Source organism: Rhopalosiphum padi, chromosome 2 (assembly GCF_020882245.1).
Source record: "Rhopalosiphum padi isolate XX-2018 chromosome 2, ASM2088224v1, whole genome shotgun sequence".
Lineage (NCBI taxonomy): Eukaryota > Metazoa > Arthropoda > Insecta > Hemiptera > Aphididae > Rhopalosiphum > Rhopalosiphum padi.
The window spans coordinates 37,837,740-37,859,499 of NC_083598.1; the positions used below are offsets into that span (position 1 = coordinate 37,837,740).

General features: G+C 24.0%; 2 long non-coding RNA genes across 2 annotated transcripts; both read right to left on the minus strand.

The window, feature by feature from the left end:
- Positions 1-12,290: 12,290 nt before the first annotated feature.
- Positions 12,291-14,364, minus strand: LOC132919625 (uncharacterized). The gene is made up of 4 exons (XR_009660661.1): positions 14,327-14,364; positions 14,103-14,147; positions 12,859-12,906; positions 12,291-12,327 (listed from the first exon to the last, which is right to left on the minus strand). It is a non-coding gene; the product is annotated as an uncharacterized LOC132919625 (long non-coding RNA).
- A 1,306-nt stretch (positions 14,365-15,670) lies between these two features.
- LOC132919228 (uncharacterized) lies at positions 15,671-18,629 on the minus strand. Its single transcript, XR_009660606.1, has 5 exons — positions 18,585-18,629; positions 17,421-17,468; positions 16,964-17,005; positions 15,953-16,000; positions 15,671-15,718 (listed from the first exon to the last, which is right to left on the minus strand). It is a non-coding gene; the product is annotated as an uncharacterized LOC132919228 (long non-coding RNA).
- Positions 18,630-21,760: the final 3,131 nt, after the last annotated feature.

The following is a 21,760-nucleotide window of genomic DNA, read 5'->3' on the forward strand; positions in this document are numbered from 1 at the left end:
TTACTCTCATTCTTAGAAATATTAGTAACTCGCCATTTTTAAGAGATAATATTTTTGTACTCATAAAGTTTTCGAAATTTAGTAAAATTATATTTATAATGACAACGAAACTCTATTAATTAACTATAAAATTCTATTATATACTGTTGAAACATTATTTTAATGAACTTAATTACTTAAATTCATCCATTTTAAAAGTAAACAATTTATATATTTTTATACATCATTATTACCGTCTATACCTATTTAATAGGTCTTGATATTGGCAATGAATTTTGATTAAAAAATATTGAATAAATGAATAAAAGATAAAACCTTAATGTGTAATTAATAATCATTATGAAATAATACGTAGATATAAGTTGTCTTGCTCAAACAATTTTATAAAACTAACTTTTACAAAGAAAAATTGTATTAAAAAAAAATCTATAGTATATATATTAGAACTTAAAATTAGAAATGATTAGAAATAATGCACGTAATAACGAATCTAGGAAAAATTACCCGTAATAACATGTCAATACACGTGTGTTATTAGTTATTACTTGTTATATATTATGCAGTACAGCGTATATTGTGTACGTCACTATGGCTTAGCTGTTTCATAATGGAAAAAAACGGTGTGTAATTTTTTATAAATCATCATTGTAATAGACCTTGATAAAATATATTTTTCGAACAGTGTGTCTTGTCCAGTCGTGAGTCGTGTTGTGCCCACATGCGAACGTATAAACTCGGTCGGGCACCATGTATATATATATTGTATATGGTTAGTTACAGCTGGTATATGTTATACACCTATCTAATATAATGCTTTATGTATTATATAGAAAAATAATATAGATCACTGGCAAATTAAAAATGAACGTAACACAAAATTACGTAACACTGTATAAGGATAAATGATCTAATATTACTATATGATAATAATTATTTATTCAACGAACGATAACTCTGAAATTGAACTTTACGTTTTATTAGCTTGCGGGCACTAAAAAATGTCACGTGGTCTCTACAGTGTCTGTATAAAATGAACACTTCGTGTACTTATAATATCATTATGAGAAGTCGTCCGATTGGTATCTGAATAAGAGAAAGTCACTAATTTCCGTATTCGTTCGTGATTACGGCTATCTCATTATAATACTATATTGTATTCTACTCATTTTTATCCTATATATCTTATACCGGCCATGATTAAACATACTCAAGTTTATTAGTATAAACTATAATAAAATAAATAATTTATTGATTTTTAAAATGTAAATGGTTTTTGTTAAATAAAATCTAATCCATTCTTTTGGTAACTTATAAGCTTTTTATATTGATATAGGTATACAGAGAGTAAAATAAGTATTAAAAATTAAACAATACTGTTATAATATAACAAATGATTATTTATTTGGGATTGATTTAATAAGCAATCAGATAGAGATCATGTATAAAAATAGTATTCATAACTATGGCATATACAGGATGTAACAGACCTATTTAACAAATAAAGTAACATTTGTAATGGAAGTTTGTCAAATAGTCTTGTCACATCTTATATAGCTTCAAGTATTAAATATTTTATTAAATTTAGTATTTTAGATATTATACTCGATTCATGTTTAAATATTTTTTCAGAAATTTAACATAGTTTTTTTAAATCAGCAGACAGCTCTATCTACATTTTTTTGCTATTAATGATCTGAAATTACTTAGTAGTTAAATTTTTAGAGGAAAAATAATTATACAAAAATTTGAACTTGAAATGTTCACAAAAAATTAATTTGACTTTTTGGTAGACATATATTAATAAAATATGTTGAAAAACTTATAAAGAAACTTGTATACGATTTTTAAAGTTAAGATAAAAAAAAAAAAATGTTTACAAATTTTGTTAAAATTCTAAGTTAAACGCTTATAAAAAAAAAATATCCTATGCGTCAATAGATTTTTTATATTTTTTAATTGAAAAATTAATATTTTACGAAAAGCTTTTTATAGAATTTTCAAATGTTTCTACCTAGTGAATAATTTTCAATCGACATTTATAGAAAAAAACTACAAACATTTATAATTTGTTGTACTTATAAATAGCTCAAAAATGGTTGAACTATTTTGGAAATTTTATCGTAAATAAAAAATTATAATATAAAAATTTGACAAGAATGTCATCTAGTTAGTTACCCAAAAAAACGATTTAATAGAAAATTGTACTATTTTTCCTAAATTTTTTTTTACTTGATTATAAAAAAAGCACAGAGAATTTTTAATTATTACCACTTTAAAGTACCAACTAGATCTAATTTTCTATCAAAAACCATCCTGAAAGTTGAAAGTCGAAGCATTATTCATAGAACTATTTCAATTAGATACACAAAAAAAATTACAACATTGTAAAATCATATATTTATCACTCCGCTTCTTATTTAAAAATATGTATATATTTTATGATTTACAAAATAAAGCTAACATTGTAAAATAAAGATCATCTTAAAATTAAATGTGTAAATTGTATTACCACATAACGTTATAACAAAATTAATTGTTTATAGGTTGACACGCGAAGCTATCTAGTAGGGTTTTAAATACAATATAAACTTATTGAAACAGTTAAAATGTCCATAATTAATATTATTATTTTCTGAATCGGCTGAACCGTGGTATGTACAATAATCTTGAATTCATATAAATAATATTAGGTAGTAGCTGGTAGTATTTAAAATATGGACTCTCTGCTATGTGGAGTAGACAATAGTAAGGTATACGATACTGCAATATTTAGTTACCTTATATTTTATAATATTAAATTGTTCTGTGCCTTAAATGTATTGCAATGCAACTAAACACACAATGTGTCTTATCAGTAGGGTTCGGAAGTTATAGGAGTTGAATATTGTTCTGTATGCTTTCGATCTATAGCAGACCAAGCTAGAAATCCGAATCACACAATGTTGAGTTTTTGAGATTGATCCTTTCATAATGCTATTCGCCTGAAACATGTTAACGATGTTAATTGACGGAATTTAATTAAAAATACCGGTAAATGAACTAAAAAAAGAAAATATGATTTAAAAAATTAAAAAGTCAAAATATGCGAAAAAAATGCAAAATAAAAGTTTCATAAATGGATTTGTTGTTACATAATTCAAATTATGTACTTACAAATCTACGTTTCACAATCACAAAAAAAAAATGCACTTTCCTACAAATGCACAGCCCTAGTTATAGATAATAATTAATATGGTTATCGTATTCGTTTTGACTACCTACTGGTTTTTACTTTTGGTTTTGATAAATTGCACTAATTTTTTTTTGTATATTCCGAAAGCACTAATTTAGCACTTAAATTTTGATGGTATAGCGGGAATTAGTGCTTTCCAAGCACCCGTTAAGTTGAAAAACGGCGATAACGATAACTCAGGTTTAGAAAGAGCACTAATTTTTTTTTTCGTATATTCCGAAAGCACTAATTTAGCACTAAAAGTTTGCAATATAACGGGAATTGGTGCTTTTAATACTCCCGCTAACTTCACGGACTTAATTTTATATTTATAATTTAGTAAGGACAAGTATACTGTATACAGGTGTCAGGTATACGATTCATAAACAATTATTATCCATTTATACTTAATTTAATTGTACATTTCTTTAGAAATATTCATATTTTATATTTTATACTTATATATTAATATATTTTATATAAAATGATACATGTTATTATTAACATTTAATTTATTTGATGGATACCTACTTTAATTAATGCATTACAAATTATATCTATTACAAACCTTAATACGATTCAGCGTGAAGCGCTGAACTGGCATATGATTTGTACTTTCGGTTTAGCCCACCTACCGCGCTAAACTGTACAATGGTCAGGAAATACGCCACACACTAATGTTCATTTACTTCTCACACATTGACATAGTTAAAACGTACATGTAATATGAAATGCCTAAACATTACTCCTTAAAACATGGTATATTTCAGCCCAAAATATACGAATTTTTCCCTATCCTTATCGTAAATCAGAGGTCTTCAACCATAATCACATTTGAAATTTAACATGTATCTTTTTTATTTCGATAAGAAAAATAATTTAATACGAAAAAAAAAAATGTTAATCTATATGTATATGTTTTAGTAATACCTAAAAATAGTTTGTAATTTAAAATTTAATCATAAAAATTGTAATAATAAAACTGAATTTTCATATAAAATACATGTCTTTACGGGTAGAACACGATTGAGAACGGTCCTTATCGGCCGTACCTTTTTTAATAGCATGATTGAGAACGTTCTTACCTGCTAACTTTTATGCCACATTAATTAAAAATAAAAATAATAAAAATACAATATAAGATATCAATCACTATATTTTGGTTACAAAATAAACTTACCTGGAATCTATATTTTAGTATAATATAACGTACGGATCGGCCGTGGCGTGTAAGACGCGTTCCGTTCAAATCAGACGAGGAAAAATAATTGGTTATTAAAATCAAATGCGTTATAATAATTATTATTATTAACGGAATAACGACGTTTGCCCGCGGTAGCTGAGTGATATGCCTCTGATGACAGTATATTAATAGTTAATTTACATTGTAATACGTCGACTGCAACAGCTTGGTACAGCAGGCTACTGACGTTTCGTAATTATAACGGCCGAAAGCGGCGAACAGGAGCAGAACAGAACAAATCGTTTTCGAAATTTTATTATATATCAATCAGTGTAATCTATTATAATATACCTAAGCGTAGGTGATTCATGGTTATGTATATTATTATTTGAAAAAGATAGTATTTTATATTTTTATCGATGGTAGAATTCAATAAAACACTTAGGACATTTACTGTTAGTACATCGAGAACGAGAAGACCCGTTTTTTAAAGTGGTTAGATTCACAAAAAATATTATTTTCAATTAAAATGCATCGCTTGTTTGATTTTGTAATTAAAATATATTCAATTTTATGATCCATATTTGATATAAACTCGATAATACGATAATATAAGTTCAGTTTGTCGCGCCCAAACACATTATTATTAATCGACGTTAATAATAAATCAATTGTCATAATATAATCATTTCGTACAAAAACTATAAATGTATAATATAGGTACTAATTAGATAGTGTATTTAGCGTATTGCTAGTGTATCATTTGAACGTGTACGAAGATGCTGTCTATTAGTTTGTTTTATTTTATTAAAATACGTTTAGAAACCTGGGATTTAGAATGTTCGTAGAGCAGGGCCGTATACAGCTTAGACTATTTAGGCTAAAGCCTAGGGCGGCAAATTTTAACGATCGAAACGAAATAGCTTCTGTTTTTTCTTAGGTGATAAATTTATTTCAGCCAGGGCGGCAAAAACCTTAATCCGGCCCTGTATATTTATAAACAACATATTTGTCAGCTTAAGATTAAAAATTTAAAAAATCAATATTTATTTGCCAGTATATACACACAGACAGTAGTCTGAAAATAAACTCCCAACTTCTAAGTCTGGAAATATTGCCATAAGTTGTATAAACGCCTAGCTATGATAATATTTTTATCGATGATGTGCTATGTTATACCTATAATTTATTATTAACTGTCGACAGTATGCCGAATGTCTCTTGTTAATCGCAAGAATTGTCGTACATTTTATAAAAAAGTTGTGAAAAATCAGTTTACACATTTTATACTTACAAAACAACGTTTCAAAACACCAAAAAGAGATGCTTTTTCATCAAAATCTCAGCCCTAAATATTATTACTAAAAGTTAAGATAAATGGCAACGTCGCTAGAAAAATCGTTTTCAATCGTTTGATTTTAAGGTACAAAATATTGATTCTCTGATCTGCCGACATCGTTCTCAATCGTGTTGCTAAAAAGGTAAAACGTTCTCAATCGTACAACACCGGTCTTTCCTACAAAAGCGGCTCACAAGGTTTTTAAAAAATAATACGTCGCCCATTGCATAAAAAGGTTGAAGAGTGAAGACCCCCGTAAATAAAAAGGTTAGAATAGAATACACTAGTAACTAGTTGGCTCTGATGACCAGGCAAAGTTTATAATTATATTATATAAGTTGCCTTACATGAATTTTCACGCTATACATAACCGTTATACGTTTACATTTATTTCGTCAAGTATTGACTTATTTTCATTCTTTTTTTCAAAATATTTTGTATCGAGCTTTTCTCAAACTGTATTAACTTTTTTTTTTTTTACTCTTTTATCTAATAGCGAAACCACTATTAATTTTTGATTTTGAAATGGTAACCTGTATTTAAAATGTCATAAAATAATACGACTATTTTTTTTATGAATTTTAACATTCAATTTATTATTTTTCATTTAACCGTTAATGAGTTTTAGCTGATCAAATTTGGGTTGTATGAGGTTTTTAGGTGTTCATCCTTCAGGTTATCACACACAGCTGTGAGGCGTTGGTAAAACTACAGGTACAAAGTTCATCACTGCGTCAATATTCGATAAAGAGCTTATTACATATGAAAAAATGTACCTTTTATTATCTATTACCCATGTGACTACTAGTCTTCAGAAACAAGAAGTATTATACAAATTACAATATTATATCAAACATTTTTGTTAAGATTTAAATCTAATACTAATGATTTGCAGTAGTATAAATAAAAAAAATCATTTAATTATTTTTATTAGTACATAAATTATGTTTTTACTACTAATATTATTAAGTTAGTAATTTATTTAAGAGGATGTAGATAGATTATTTTAATTATTTATAGTCACATAATAATAACTAGTGTATTAAGATTAATAGTGAAAGAAAAATTACAGCATTTTTTGTAAGAATTAATAATAATAAATTCATTGAAAATATTAATAACAAATAGTTTTAAAAAAAAATCTTATTTTTAAAGGCCTTTTTTTAAAGTAATATATGTATAATCTTTATTGCTTTAAAATCCGTGCTTAACTTATTACTTAATATTGTTTGCAAAACTCAGTTGTAGTAGACAATTTATCTAAAAACAAAAAAAAAGTACGTTAAAGAATAATTATTACCATTTTGTGTAAATAGTTTAATACGCATCTAAATTTATACACTCAAAATAAATTAGATAAACAACTAATCAATTGGATATGAATTGCATACACGATAGTGTTATTAACGACTATGACTATTGTCTTAATTATCGATACACTTGGGCCTATTTTACTGGGCCTGTTATATACTGCCATGTTTTAGTCATAATTATAAATGTAATTTTAAGCTCTAAAAAGTGTATAGATACAGGAAATTATATTAGATTACTTAATAGTTGAAATATATTCGTATATAATATAGTAAATCGTTTTTTCATAACATAATATATTTGATAACATTTCTATAAAAGAAATTTAAGAATATTCAAATATTTTCTTATAGACATATTCATTATTTATAATAATATTTATATGCATACTTTCCTTCTCTTCTTCTAATAGCTTTTTATAATACGCTTGTACTATTTCTAGATTTGATGCAAAAAAATAGACAGTTAATATTTGTATTAAGTGGTGTACTTTTTCACTTTAATAAAATATGTGTGATGTATTCGGACAACATAATTATTTATTACTATTAATTAGACATAGAATTATATTAAATAAAATAGTAATTTTGGCTATTTTAGTATATTATGCATAATAGTCTTGATATTTCAATCAAATGTAATTTATTTTTAATTGCGGAAAAAGACGTTTAGATCAGTGGTAACATTTGAAAGAGACCTCTCTGTTGTTAGATTAAAAAAAATAAAAAATAGTGCTCCTTGAAATTATTAAACTTGACCTTAAATACAGTGGGGAAGGGAGCAGACAACCAATCTTCAAATAAATAAATAAATACAATAAACGAGCATATAATAGAAGTAATTTATTACTTTATTATGTTGAACGATTAAAATAAATATTTTTGAACAAGAGACTTTTATATTTTGTTTTATTTTTTTATTTACAAATATGTATATTATTTATTAGTAAATATTGTTTATCAATATATTTATGTTACCTATTTTTGTGGTCCGTATATTAATAAGATACATTTTATACACGTATTGCACAGCATTATATTAATTTCTATGATATGACATAATATATTCATACATAGACGAACAATTTAGTTGGAAAGAAACGTCGGGAGAGGATGAGTGTATGGTTTCAGAAGCGGTGATTGAAAAAGGGAATAGGATCATAGGATTTCAATTCAGGGATTCATGTTAGTACTACAGTCCACAATAGATTTGGAAAAATCGTTAAGCCTTAAGTGCCATTTGATGTATTTAAATTAATTGTTTTTACCATTTCAACAATTAGCTTTTTTATTGTTTGGATTATTGTATTGCCTTATAAATATAAATTTAGTTTTGATCAAAGTATATTGCGTATACTATTATATATTTAAAATTTATTCTTTCTGGTGTTGACCAGTTGAAGCTTATTAATCAATAGAATTATTTCAATATAACCTTCATTATAACATTTAATAAATACTTACCATTATCAGATTCTATTTCAATAATATCAGTTAAAAAAAAAAATTAAAACCAACAATTAATCAAGTAATTATATTTAAAATATAAAATATTTTGATATCCAACAATAAATATTTATTGAGCTATATAATATCATTAGTCAACATGTATCCATATCATAAATAGATGCCATACAGGTTTTTTGCTCATTGTAATTAATTTAATTATAATAAATGCAATGATTTTATTTTAAATTAATTCAACCTATTTCAATAATAATAGTAGGTAAAATAAAATAACAAAAAAAAAAAAACATGCATACACACAAAATTAATAAAATTGTACTTTGTTATATAGAATGACAGACCGTCTCTGCTCAGAATTTTTTTTAAATATTATATATTAATCATTTTTTATACATCGTTGTAAAATCAATTTATTCAATTTTTTGCACATTTTTTTTTATTTTCGGAAAAGTACATAGATTGTACATTTATTTTTACTATGAAGGCAAGGTACCCAATGGCCTAGGTCTGATATTGATAATTGAAATATAACCAATACAAATTATAATCAATTAAATACAATTTTAAATATATATTAATATGTACCCTATCGTTAAATATTGATCTGTTGAAATTATAATTTTAAAACTGCTTAGAGATCTACAAAATATTTACCATTTTTTTTAAATTGAGAAATTAAAATTTGAAGGTTTTGTGAACCAGTATTTTCAACTAAAATAAAAATGAATTCAAGTTAATCCTTATAATATCTATATTAATTAAACTATAATAAAACAAATTCAAAAATAGGTGCATATAAAGCTTTATTTATTCAAATAAAAGACTTTTTAGTCTCGATTTTTATTCTTCAGACTATTAGAAATTTTGAAATTTTAATGATAACTGAAAACAATATTTTACTAAATACTTTAAAATGACTACAGTTTCATGCTCTATAAGGCGTTTTATCTGAATAAGTATACGATGCATCGAAAATATAAGAATTAAATATAAATACTTTCCATAAAAAAAGTTCAAAGGTTTTATTTAGGTTTAAAGTTTAAGAGGTAAGTTAAATAAGTTAAGGAAAAAGTAAGGTATATAGTCATATTAATTTATTATTATAGTTAACTATAAGTTAGGAGCATTGTACTTATACCTACGTTAAAGTTGGATTAAAATGAGAGTAATAATTCTTATGTTATCAACATTTTATTAACATGATTCAAACCTGAAATGCTAAATCTTAAATTTCCTTCTTAATATTTTAAATTAAGTATTCATTTTTAAAAGTTTTTATCGTAAAAAAAATTCGTTTTACATGAAATTAATCAGTAAAAACCAAATAAATACATCAAGTAAGACTTGATTCCTACTTGTCTTATAAGAAAACGTATTGCTATTACGGTTATACATTGTTGTTTAAATAATATATATTTATAAAGTTTACCGAAACATCCATTCTCTTTAAGGTTAGCTGTAAAGAATAGGTTATGTATTAAAATTATAATGTAATAATTTAATGTACATGTTCAAAGGTTGATATATTTGAGGGGTAAAGCTTAAGTATTTGGTTCTAAAAAGATTGAACGGGGCCTTGTTTCTATACCATCTTTTACTCGTCTTACTGATATAATATTTAAAATTTTTATAGGATTTTTAAATAATTATAATTTAAAAGTATCTCTTTAAAGAATAAGGTACCAAGCTTAAAATATTTTTGTTATTTTTAGAGAAAGGTATAGATAAAATATTTTGGAGCCGTATATCTACCAGAATGTGTAAGCAGCACGAAAAAAATATATATCGATATAAAACTAATACATTCCTTCAATCGGAAGCTATAATAATGTACAAATAAGTATTTTTTTTAAAATTAATTGAGTAGATAAAATATTACGATCCATCCCCTCTTAATGATTACCACCTATGAACGTATTTAATATTATAATATAAACTTAGTTTTATGGAGGTGCTTTATGAAATAAATAATAATTATTAATTTGATTAGTTAAGAGAACGATTTACCCAAATGTGTTGTCTCCGTCATATTATAAACTTATAACATAGTTAAAACTGTTTCAGTTGGGTAAAGACCACTAGGGCTATAGTTCAAGTTAAATAACTCAATTTTTACACTGTACTCTTAGAAACGAAAACATTGTCTGTGCAATATAGTTTTTAGTTTTTTTGATATCACTAGTACGAAAAAAGTTTTTATCGTTTCAAAATCCATTATTTTTGTATTTTTAAAACTTAAATAATTTTTTTTTAATTCTGATATCGAAAGAATAAAAATAATGTTGCACAGTTCAAAATCTTATCTTTTTTGTGTGAAAATGTTGTTGCTTAACTTGGACTACAGCCTTAGTTTTCTTGCCCGCGTTAAATGGTTTTGACTACGTTGTACGTTTGTAAGACGAAGACAATACATGCGGATGAAGCGTCCAATATTAATTTATGTACATAAATTAAATAAAATAAAAATTTGAATATTTTATGATTTATTTATATATAATATTATTATATGTGAAATCATACTCAGACATCCTAGAATTAAAACAAAAATGTAGTATATTAGTTTAATAAAAATATTGAGTTTTACGAACTAATCATACCTCTAATTGTTTTTCAAATATAACTAACTTAATGTTAACATATTTATTTATAAAAAAAAAAATTAAATATTTCGTATTTTAATTTTTTTTCTTAGAACGTTTAGTTACACTTTTTTTATGTAAATTATGTAATTATGTAATTTGCATTTGACGATGACGCTAAACATAATAGTTATTGAATATTGATTTATATTCGAAAAATATAATCAATAAAATTATTTTCAATAATTTAAGATTTTTCAGTATTCTAATTTTCATTTTTTGTTGATATATTTATAACATATTTAATTTATATAACTCAATATAAGAAATACAATTTAAAGCTGTGTATTTTAAGCAAAATAATTAGAATTTATCAAGAACTTATATCATCACTGCAATAAAAATATGTTCCTCTTTCTCGAAGTATTAAAAATAAAAATACGTATTACTGTATAATTACTTCTATTACCTAGAATAAAAGGAAAGACATTTATTATATTATTTATATTTTATATATAAATATATAATTATATTGTTGAATTTTTCTATAGACATTTTCATTTATAATATTTATTATGCATTAAAGGTTGTGACTTTTGGTGAAATTAGAAGTACTCTTACTAAAATATAAATTTAAATTTTCATCTTTGGAAGTTTTCTTATCAGAGAACATGAAAGCAATTGAACCATAATGTTGATCGTATTTGTGTATTGAAATAATAAAAAAGTATTCACGAGTAAATTCGTGATACATAGTATTATATTTAAACATATATTTATTTTATAAATTTGTGTTACTCTTTATTCTTAATTATCTATGAATGGTAATGGTCAATCAAATGGAGTTTGTTGGATACCTACTCTTTATTCTTTGAACAAAGTTAATTCGTGAATATGACATTTTTTCTAATACAATTAGTATAGAGAGTTAGAGAGAAGAAATATCATCATCCCTAATGATTAACGAATCATGAGATAATTTCTAATCAATAATTTAATAAATTGCCCAGCTATAGTTATCCTGCACCTCAGTCAATAAATTTGTATTTATAAATTATAATATAAATTATTATTACACATTTTGGCCATTTTAGCACATATTTTGATGTAATAAATACATAATATATTGGTTATATAAAATATACATTCAATCCTAAAGCTGCATATAGCTAATACAAATATTGGTAAACAAGATATGTTCTTACACCAGTCAAATATTCCTTCAATTTTATTGGCCACTGAAACAGATAAAGAATTTCATAACATTGTAAGTTGCTATATGTATTTTCTTAGTATAAATCATAATATTAGTACGTATAATTTATACAAATTATAACAAGGTTAGTTCATTATTATTATTATTATTATACTTATCGTCTGTATGTGTCTAAGATTTTTAGCTATCATCACAATCTCCCTTCATTTCTATCTTTCACGATACATTTTTCTATATTCTTTTACTTCCATTCTTTTAAAGATTAACAAGTTCTTTATTATGATAACTGTGATAAATGTATTTTCATTAAATATTAAAAATTATAATTTGCACATTGTTTATTATTTGTTCATACTTTATATAGATTACAAACAAACTAGGACATAACATTTGGCACTTAAGAGGAAAGAAATATTGAATTATTAATATGGATTCTTTATAAATTAGTGGTTTTAATACACGTATTAAGACACATAGATATTTAAACATCGTCTATTATATAAAAGAATGTTAAGTGATAATATTAATGTTATTCTTTTTGAAGTCTACTTACATTTATAAGCCTCGTTAACAAGATACGTGGTATATGGATTAATAAAATCTGAAAAATTAATTACAGACAAATTACTTTTTATGATGTTACTTAATAGAAACTATTTACATATATTGTATGTAATTTTGAAAATGTTTCTATTATAATTATTTATGCTAAGTTTTTTGGGGAATGGGGAATGATTTAATGTATATTTTGTTGAAAATATTTTTTTTTTCTATAATTAATAACGTTATTAAATGATTTGTCACACATTTTTTTTTTTTACAAAATGACACAAAATCATTAAAAACTACATTTAGTGATATTATCAAGTATAAATAGTAGACAATAGCGATTTAACCGATTTACCGATACTAATAATATATTCAAAAATAATTTAAAATATCTTCCTAATATTCCAGTTTAAACTGGTAAAATAAACTTAAAGTATGTTCTGTTTATGTTTTTTTCAATCTATTATTATTATTATTCTTTCAATTATATTAAACTTTTTTAATATCAATACTTTGTGTAAACCAGCAACTTGAAAAATATCAATTGATAAAGTGACCTGATATAATTTATCAATAGTAGAATTATAGGAAATTAGATGGCCGAGAAAGTGCAGTGTTAAGACGGTAGCTTATAGTGGATCAGAAAATATAAACATGAAAATGATATCGGTTTTATAGGCGTTTTTAAGATAACAGATAACTTAATAGATTCTTATCACAGTATAAACCTTATCATGAACCCAGTAATGACCTAGTATAATGACTTGGCATGTAGTAATTAAAGTAGCACTCAAAGGGAACCAATACTCTTTTCAACAAGTGGACAAGTTTTAATTCTTGCGAGTCAACATAAACACAAAAAATAATGTGCGTAATGAGATCCAATTAGGAATGAATAATGCAAACAAAGTTTATTTGCCAGGATTTAATTTAAATATCAAATATCCTCAATATTTTTAAAAATATACCTAGTTCTATGTAATTAAATAAATTTTCAATAGATTTTTTGTTTGTTTTCATTTGGGCTTCTTAAGATACCTAATCACTTATAAAATTAAAATAACAGATAAATAGCACACTGTACTTTAAACATAATAAACTATTTTAAATTGAATTTAAAACACATTTAATGGACTAATTTTCATCGTATTTAAAAAATCATAAACAAAATATGCATTTCACATGACTTATTGTTGAACTAAACAAAAATTAAACATTTAATAAATTTAAACAAATTATTACACTTACAGGTTTGTTCTATGGAAAAGTCATAATTATCTATTCCATTTTCATCTATAAAAAATATTTGTTATGTTCTACAATCTACACAATCATTTAATACTCCTATATAGTTAAGATGATTCAAATAGGTATTTGATTACTCTAACAATATACATATAATAATTTAATATTTATAATCAGCAATTATTAACTTATATAATTACAATTATCGTAATTCATTAGTTACTTACGAATGAACCCATCAGATTTTAATATTTCTATTAACACAATTGAAAATATGTATTAAGTATTTTAATACTTAACGATTGAATACAATTAGATAATTTAAATAAAAATTTAACTGTCATTGAATATCTGCTATTTAAAAAATATTGATACTGAGTTATAAGACGTTAGCAGCTTTTTATGGATAATTATAGCGCTGTAACGTATTTACTCTGTGAATATTATAACTTATAAGTTTTAGCGGGAAATAATGTTTTAATTTAGTTTTCTAGGACATAATATGGTCTCAGTAAAGTATATATTTGTTACATATTAGTCAATACAATTTCAATTTATCTTCGGAAATGATTTTCTACTAAATGTAATACATTGTTGATGAAAGACGATTTCAACTTTAGTAGATAAAAGGTATTTTCCAATTTTTATATTTTTCGTCCAACAAATTAAATAATATATCTCATTCATCAATAAATAAATAGTACCTACATTTTTTTTTATGGATTAAAATTTTCCAAATAAAATATGACTATAATTATGCAATATTAGTAGTTATTATTACAAGTTGAATTTGATCAGTTATCAATATATTTATTATATTTTTTTGTGATATTAATATTTAATAGTTAAATAACATGTTATATTATATATTGTTATTTTTCCACATATTATAATTTTTATGTTTGGTTATTGGTTGTATATCGTTTGATTAATAAATTTAGTTTAAAAATGTGAATTGCTCTAATCATAGTTTGTATGAATAATATTTTTTTCTTAAATGTCTGTGCTTAATTTTTAGTAGATTTATTAATACTTGTAAGAAATATCTTACCTTTGCACACTAAAGAATAAAAAAAAAACAAAATTTGGTATTATTATTTATTGTTTTACGGAAAATCAAATGTAACTAGTTAAGTGGGTATCTTTTATTGTAGTCACATAAAAATCGACAACCCTTGAACCCAAAGCAGTTAAACATCAAATTCCCCGAGTTTATCGTAGTACCCGCATGTTAAATATTTTAATCAATTTGGCTAAAGCTACTGAAATAAAACTTAGGATTATGAATATAATGTAACCCCATCAATACAGAAATACGTAATAATATACAAATTTAAGATACGTTTATAATGCGGTGATCGTATTAAAACACATGTGGAAATATCTTGATTTTTTAGAATTAATAAAGAATACAAAAACGAATATAAGAAATTAAAATATGTATGTTTGAAATGAATGACGTTCAAAACCAAACAAAGAGCAAAAATAAGAGAAAGAGGGAAGAAAATTAAAACGAGTACTTAAAACGATATCAATGGTATTTATTATTTAATGTATTATTCCTTGCTTACCAGCAACCACATGATTTAGGAGGACATTCATACGACCCTTGAAATTACCTAAAAATTAAATTTTAATGTTTTCATACAAAATATATAATTTTATGTGCAGAATATTATATTATACGAAATTGTATTACTATTTACTAAAATTTAATTCTAAACACTGCGTCATTGTTATTATAAATTATATAAATATATAATATGAATAATATGCAAAACTACTATATTTTTGAAAGGTATTAATTCATTGTAATGCAATTGCATCAAAATTAGTTTATAATAAACTATTACTTTTTAATTTTTCTTTTCGTTCCGTCGAATAATATTCTATAATATCATCTAGATAAAATGTAATCATTATTTTTACATCATTTTGATTGCTCATTTAATAATTACAAAATGTTTTATAAGGTATTTTCTTAATTAAATTAAAATTCTATATGTATATAATATAACTAATAATTATTATAATATGTTTCGTGTTAATCCTATTATTATGATGCCAATGGAAAATAACATGTTATTTTTGACTTTAATATGATCTTAAATGCATAATGGTTTTAAGAAATTATGACACCGAATTGCGTATTATAATTTGTTTATTATATTGAATGATTCAAATTTTAGAGTAGTGTCGGTCAAATCAATTCATTCATGATTATTATGTCTATGTTATATAATTTTAAATAGGTAGATACATAAATGTTGTGGATCAGTAAAGGCATAACTGTTTAAGATTTTTAGTTTAAACTAGATTTTACATTTAAAATATATGGAAATAATCAAATAAATACATTGTAGCTCTAATAATATAACATTTATAACACTGTTAGATTGGTAGGAAAATTGAACGGTTAGTGTATCTTGATTTAAATTCAATTTCGATAGGGTGTAATTTGAATTTATATTGGTATAGCCATTTTTTTTTTAAAATAAACAGTTTATGACGAAAACTGAAGCAATTGTTCCAAGTATATATTCGTTGAAGTATATTTTAATAATTGGTATAAATAAATATATTATTATTATTTTTATCGCATATTAAACAGTATAATATAACTTATAAGTACTACAAGTTAAAATCAATTATTTTGGTTCATAATATTATATTGCTTACAAAATCATAACATATCATAAATCCTGAATTTTTAATTGCTTTAAATAAAATTTATATGAAAAAAAAGCAAATAAATAAATATAATTCTCTTCAGAACATGTTTAAACTTAAATATGTAAAAAAATATTGGTATTTGAAACATAGACACAAAATACATAACGTTTAATATTAAAAAAAATACATACCTTTGTGCTTATCACACCAGTCATCTGAATTTAGTATGTTGCCTAAAATTAAAAAATAAATAAGAATCATCTTATTTAATAATACATCTAAACAGCGTTTACTACGTATACAAATAAATTAAAGAATAATTTAACCATTAACCAATATATATATATTTATTGAAAGTGTTGGGTGGGTGGCATATTTTCCATTCAATATATGTAACCATTATTTATTTTTCATTGTCCGCCATTGGTTAGAATCAGACAATTTGTATTAATACGCTTATGAACAGTAATGATGTCTTAGTATGAAGGTAATATGGGATGATTTAGTATTTTAGTGTATTAGTTAATTCCGTTTAAAGTCTGTGATATGTTTTCAGCATTGCCAGCTACTATAATATTAGTATTAGTCAGAAAATTAAATGGTCTTATACGATTTTACTTGGTATTTATTAATAATTATAGTACATACTTTTTTTACCCTCTTTACTAAGATAAATAGTATAATGTGATATTAATGCTGAAAAAATTTAAATTTGTACTTTTTACTTAAATTTCAACTTTAAGTGAATTTAGATCAACTTTCAGTAAATTAGATTAATCGGAACTAATTATTAATAAAACTTTTAGTAATTTGTTTTATAAATTTTCATTAAAATTGATTTATTTATTTACATTTTACATAGGTACCTTATATTATTGAACAAAAAATGAACTTTTTTCATAAAAAGCGAGGGTATCCTGTCAATCGTAATTAAGTAATTTCATTCTTATTTAGCCCATATGTCCGTCTTTATTTAAATAATGAAAATGACATCGTTTTGCTAACATCCATTGACCATTACGACCCGTATATTAAATATTATCGCCGATAAATAATTACAAAAATGATAGTTATTATTGTCATTCGTCACAAGTTCAATATAATAAGAACGATTCATTTGAACGAAATAAACTGTAGGGGGGAAGGAGGCTAAGCTTCTCTCAGTCTCTCCAAACCTCCTCCTAGATACGTCTATGCTCACGAATTTCCTACAGTCCCAAATAGAAGTAAAATTATTGTTTTTTTTTTTTTTTTGAAAAACCTGTCAACAGTTTACCGTGAGTTCTATAAGAAAAATATTGAATTTTTACATTATTATGTGCGTATATTATTTTGGAAATACACTGAATCACAGATGTGAAGTTTTGAAATTCACTCACCTAGTTATGCAAATAATGTAGTCTTATAAAATAAAAACGGTTTTTTGAGGCCTTTTTAAAAAATTTTTAGATTATCGAAATTACAATTGTTTTAAAAGATACCTGTAAGACCTTACAGTCTTAAAAAGACGTAAAATTAGTTTTAAAAAAAATCTTTGAACATTTCTTTTATAACATCTTTATTATGTGCGTATATTGTTTCGTCAAAATATTTAATCATAAATTCATAAATACTTCTAAATAATATTTTACTTGAGTTTATAAACAATATAATTGTAAAGTAATTCAATATGTTATCATATAATATTAAGATCGCATAATACCATTTTACTATTTGATATTTAATTAATAAGACTGCTTTTGTGTATTAAATGATAACATATTCGTTAGATACCATAATTATTCTATTTAAATTACAAAATGATATACTCACAAGGTTCTTTCATTAAAAATGCATAGTTAAATATACCCATATTATCTGAAAAATAATTGTAGGTAGGTAACATATTTTAAGTATGATCGAATTACACTTTGGTAAAAAAAAAAAAAACAGATAACAATTTATGAGCAGACTTGAGCAAAAAGTAGATAATTATAATTTGACTTAAAGGAAATATTTCATAGACATTGTCGATTATTTGTTCAAAATCTACTACAAATAATTTTAATTTTAATTATATTAAACCTAATTTATTGCACCTTTTGCAAATTATTTTAAACGAAGGAAGAAAGATAATAATTGTTGTGAACTGCGTGTCATATAAACATTTGATAAAAAAAAGTTTGGACAATATGAAGACGAGCCATTCACAAAAATAGTTGTTATTTCACTTATATATTTTTAATTTTTTTAGTTAAAAATATGAAAATATATATATATATATATATATATATATGGACGTAGAATTTATCTTGTAAAAGATATTCATAAATATATTCTATTTAAATTTGTAATTTTTTATTACTTATTGTGTTATTAAAATGTTTTGGTAAAATCAGATTTTTTATATTCATGATATATATTTAGTATAGCTTTATGAACGAGTACTGTAATTACAGCATTTCTTTCATCTTTTTTACCTGAGTGTAGTTTAAACATTATATTTTTATTATTTTTTTAACCCAAATGTAATTCAACAAGTCAATATAAGTAAAAATTGTTCTAAATATATTCTCAATACAAAAGAAAATTCAATAGAATTTATGAAATTAAATTGTTCTATTATCACATACTTGATATTCTCGTATATTTATATAAATATATAAATCGTGTTTTTAAGTATAAATCACTACTTACAAATATATCCTCTCTTTTTTAGTTCATCTATAATGACAATATTAATTTTTAAACTTAATATATTTAAAAAAACAAATTTCTCAAAGATGTTTCTAGAAGTTCTAAGTATCATAGTCCAGAGAGATGTATTTGCTTAATAAAGGTATTTGAATTATATTATATAGGTACTCATTAATTAATTATTTATTTAATTATGTAATTGTTAATATCCCAATTAGATATAGGTACCTTACAATGTTTATGATTTATTTATTTAAGTTTATTATTTGAACAACGTAACGTATAAATTATTTATTAGGACGAGATAAACATATTATCATAAAATACTAACTGTATTTATTAAATTAATAGTGATATGTTTATTATTTTGTGAATAGAAAGACCATAGTTATGATATGTCTAAATGTTAATCATATTGAAATAAATGGTTTTACAATTTTATAATTATTATAGTAATTTATAAATATTTAAAATATAAGGTTAAGAAGTTCAATTTTTAGTATAATATTGTGCATTGTAAAATTATGAAAAAGTATGTATATTTTATTAAAATAATAAGATATAACCAGATATGATTAATTATTATTATAAAGCATATATATATATAAATATATTTGTATAATTAAATCTTACCAACACACGCTATAAAATAAAAATAAAAAAATCTATGGTAATAATTTGTATTTTTTAATTGATTATAAAACCAAAGATGAAATGTGTTTTAAGCTTGTATTATTTATAATTTTAGGAAATATTTGTCTTATACTATGTCGATGCCGACAAATAAAATATTATTATATACATATATACATGGTCAACCGCCTATTTCGGGGTGACCCGTCATTTGGCCTGGTATATAATATCCAGCGACAATTGATCAGTGATATTTGATCCGGTTCAAAAAGAACCACTACCAAAAATATCCTGCTAAATGTCCGGTAACAAATAAACATAAAATACAAATATTTAGAAATTAGAATTATTATTTTATTTTCATAATTTATAAAAACGTCAGTATTTATCATTAGTAGATTACTTTGCGGAAACATGGATGGGCGAATGTAAGTTCCTACACGAGAGTAGCAGGTACATAAAATACATACGTTAGTTCCTACACGATAGAAAAAGGTACATATTATGTGTAGGTATATACGAATTTTCAAAAATAAATTTATGACGATTATAAAATATAATAAAAATCACATAGCGCATTGTCACAAATAAATATAATATAATAATATGAATATTAGTTGTATTGAATTAACATTATTATTATTAAAATAAATATTTTGTATGTCAAAAAATATAGATAATAAAATATTTTATCTTTCACCCTACGTCGAGCCGGGATATTATTATCAGCTTGTAGCTGGTCGTATTTTACCGTAATTTCGTATACGTTTATCTTTAAATGAAGTATATTTGAAGTTAATTTGAATGTATATTAGTTTGCTATACCTACCAGCGTATAAAGTTTCAATAAAAAATTGAAATTGTTATATATTTATACATTATATTGAAAGCGCCTGTTGGTGCTGTGGCACTTCAATGTATTTTAGTACAGAATGTCTCAATAAGTTCTAACTATACGGTTTTTACTTATTACTATATATTATTATATTATATTTGTTTATGACAATGCGCTATGGGATTTTTATTATATTTTTTAATATTTATTTTTGAAATCCGTATACACATATTTAATTGTGTATGTACATGTGTATTTAATTTGTTCCGCCGTTTTTTACCGTGTAGGAACTAACGTATGTAATTGTTTACCTGCTACTCTCGCGTAGGAACTTACTATTCCCCATGTACATATATACACACATTAACACAGGTCGGTCGGTGTGTGTGTGCCCGCTACGAAGTAGTTAGCCAGTTAGGTAACTTTGCGCGCATTTTAATATCTTACGCTGTATATGTCTACTTAAACTATCGACTTCTATTTAAGGTAGACTAACTATCTGGATTTTTGGAGACTATTAGCACATTCAACCTGTCCTGTGGACAAATTTGTATGTATTCGAATTTCGAATACATTACATGTTTTTAAATATATTTTTTTTAGTATTTTAAATACTTTTGAAATGTTTTTTGACAAATGTGTTTTAATTTAAGAATACTAAACACTTTTATTTCGTTTTGTCGTTGTATATCAAAGACCAAAATTTTTGTATTTATTGATTTATTACTATATTAAATACCTACGTGATCTAAATATATTTGAAAAGTACTTTTGATTATACTGTTTTTGGATTCATCTAACGTTCCTAACACAGCTCTAAAGCTATCCAAAGCCGAATAAAATT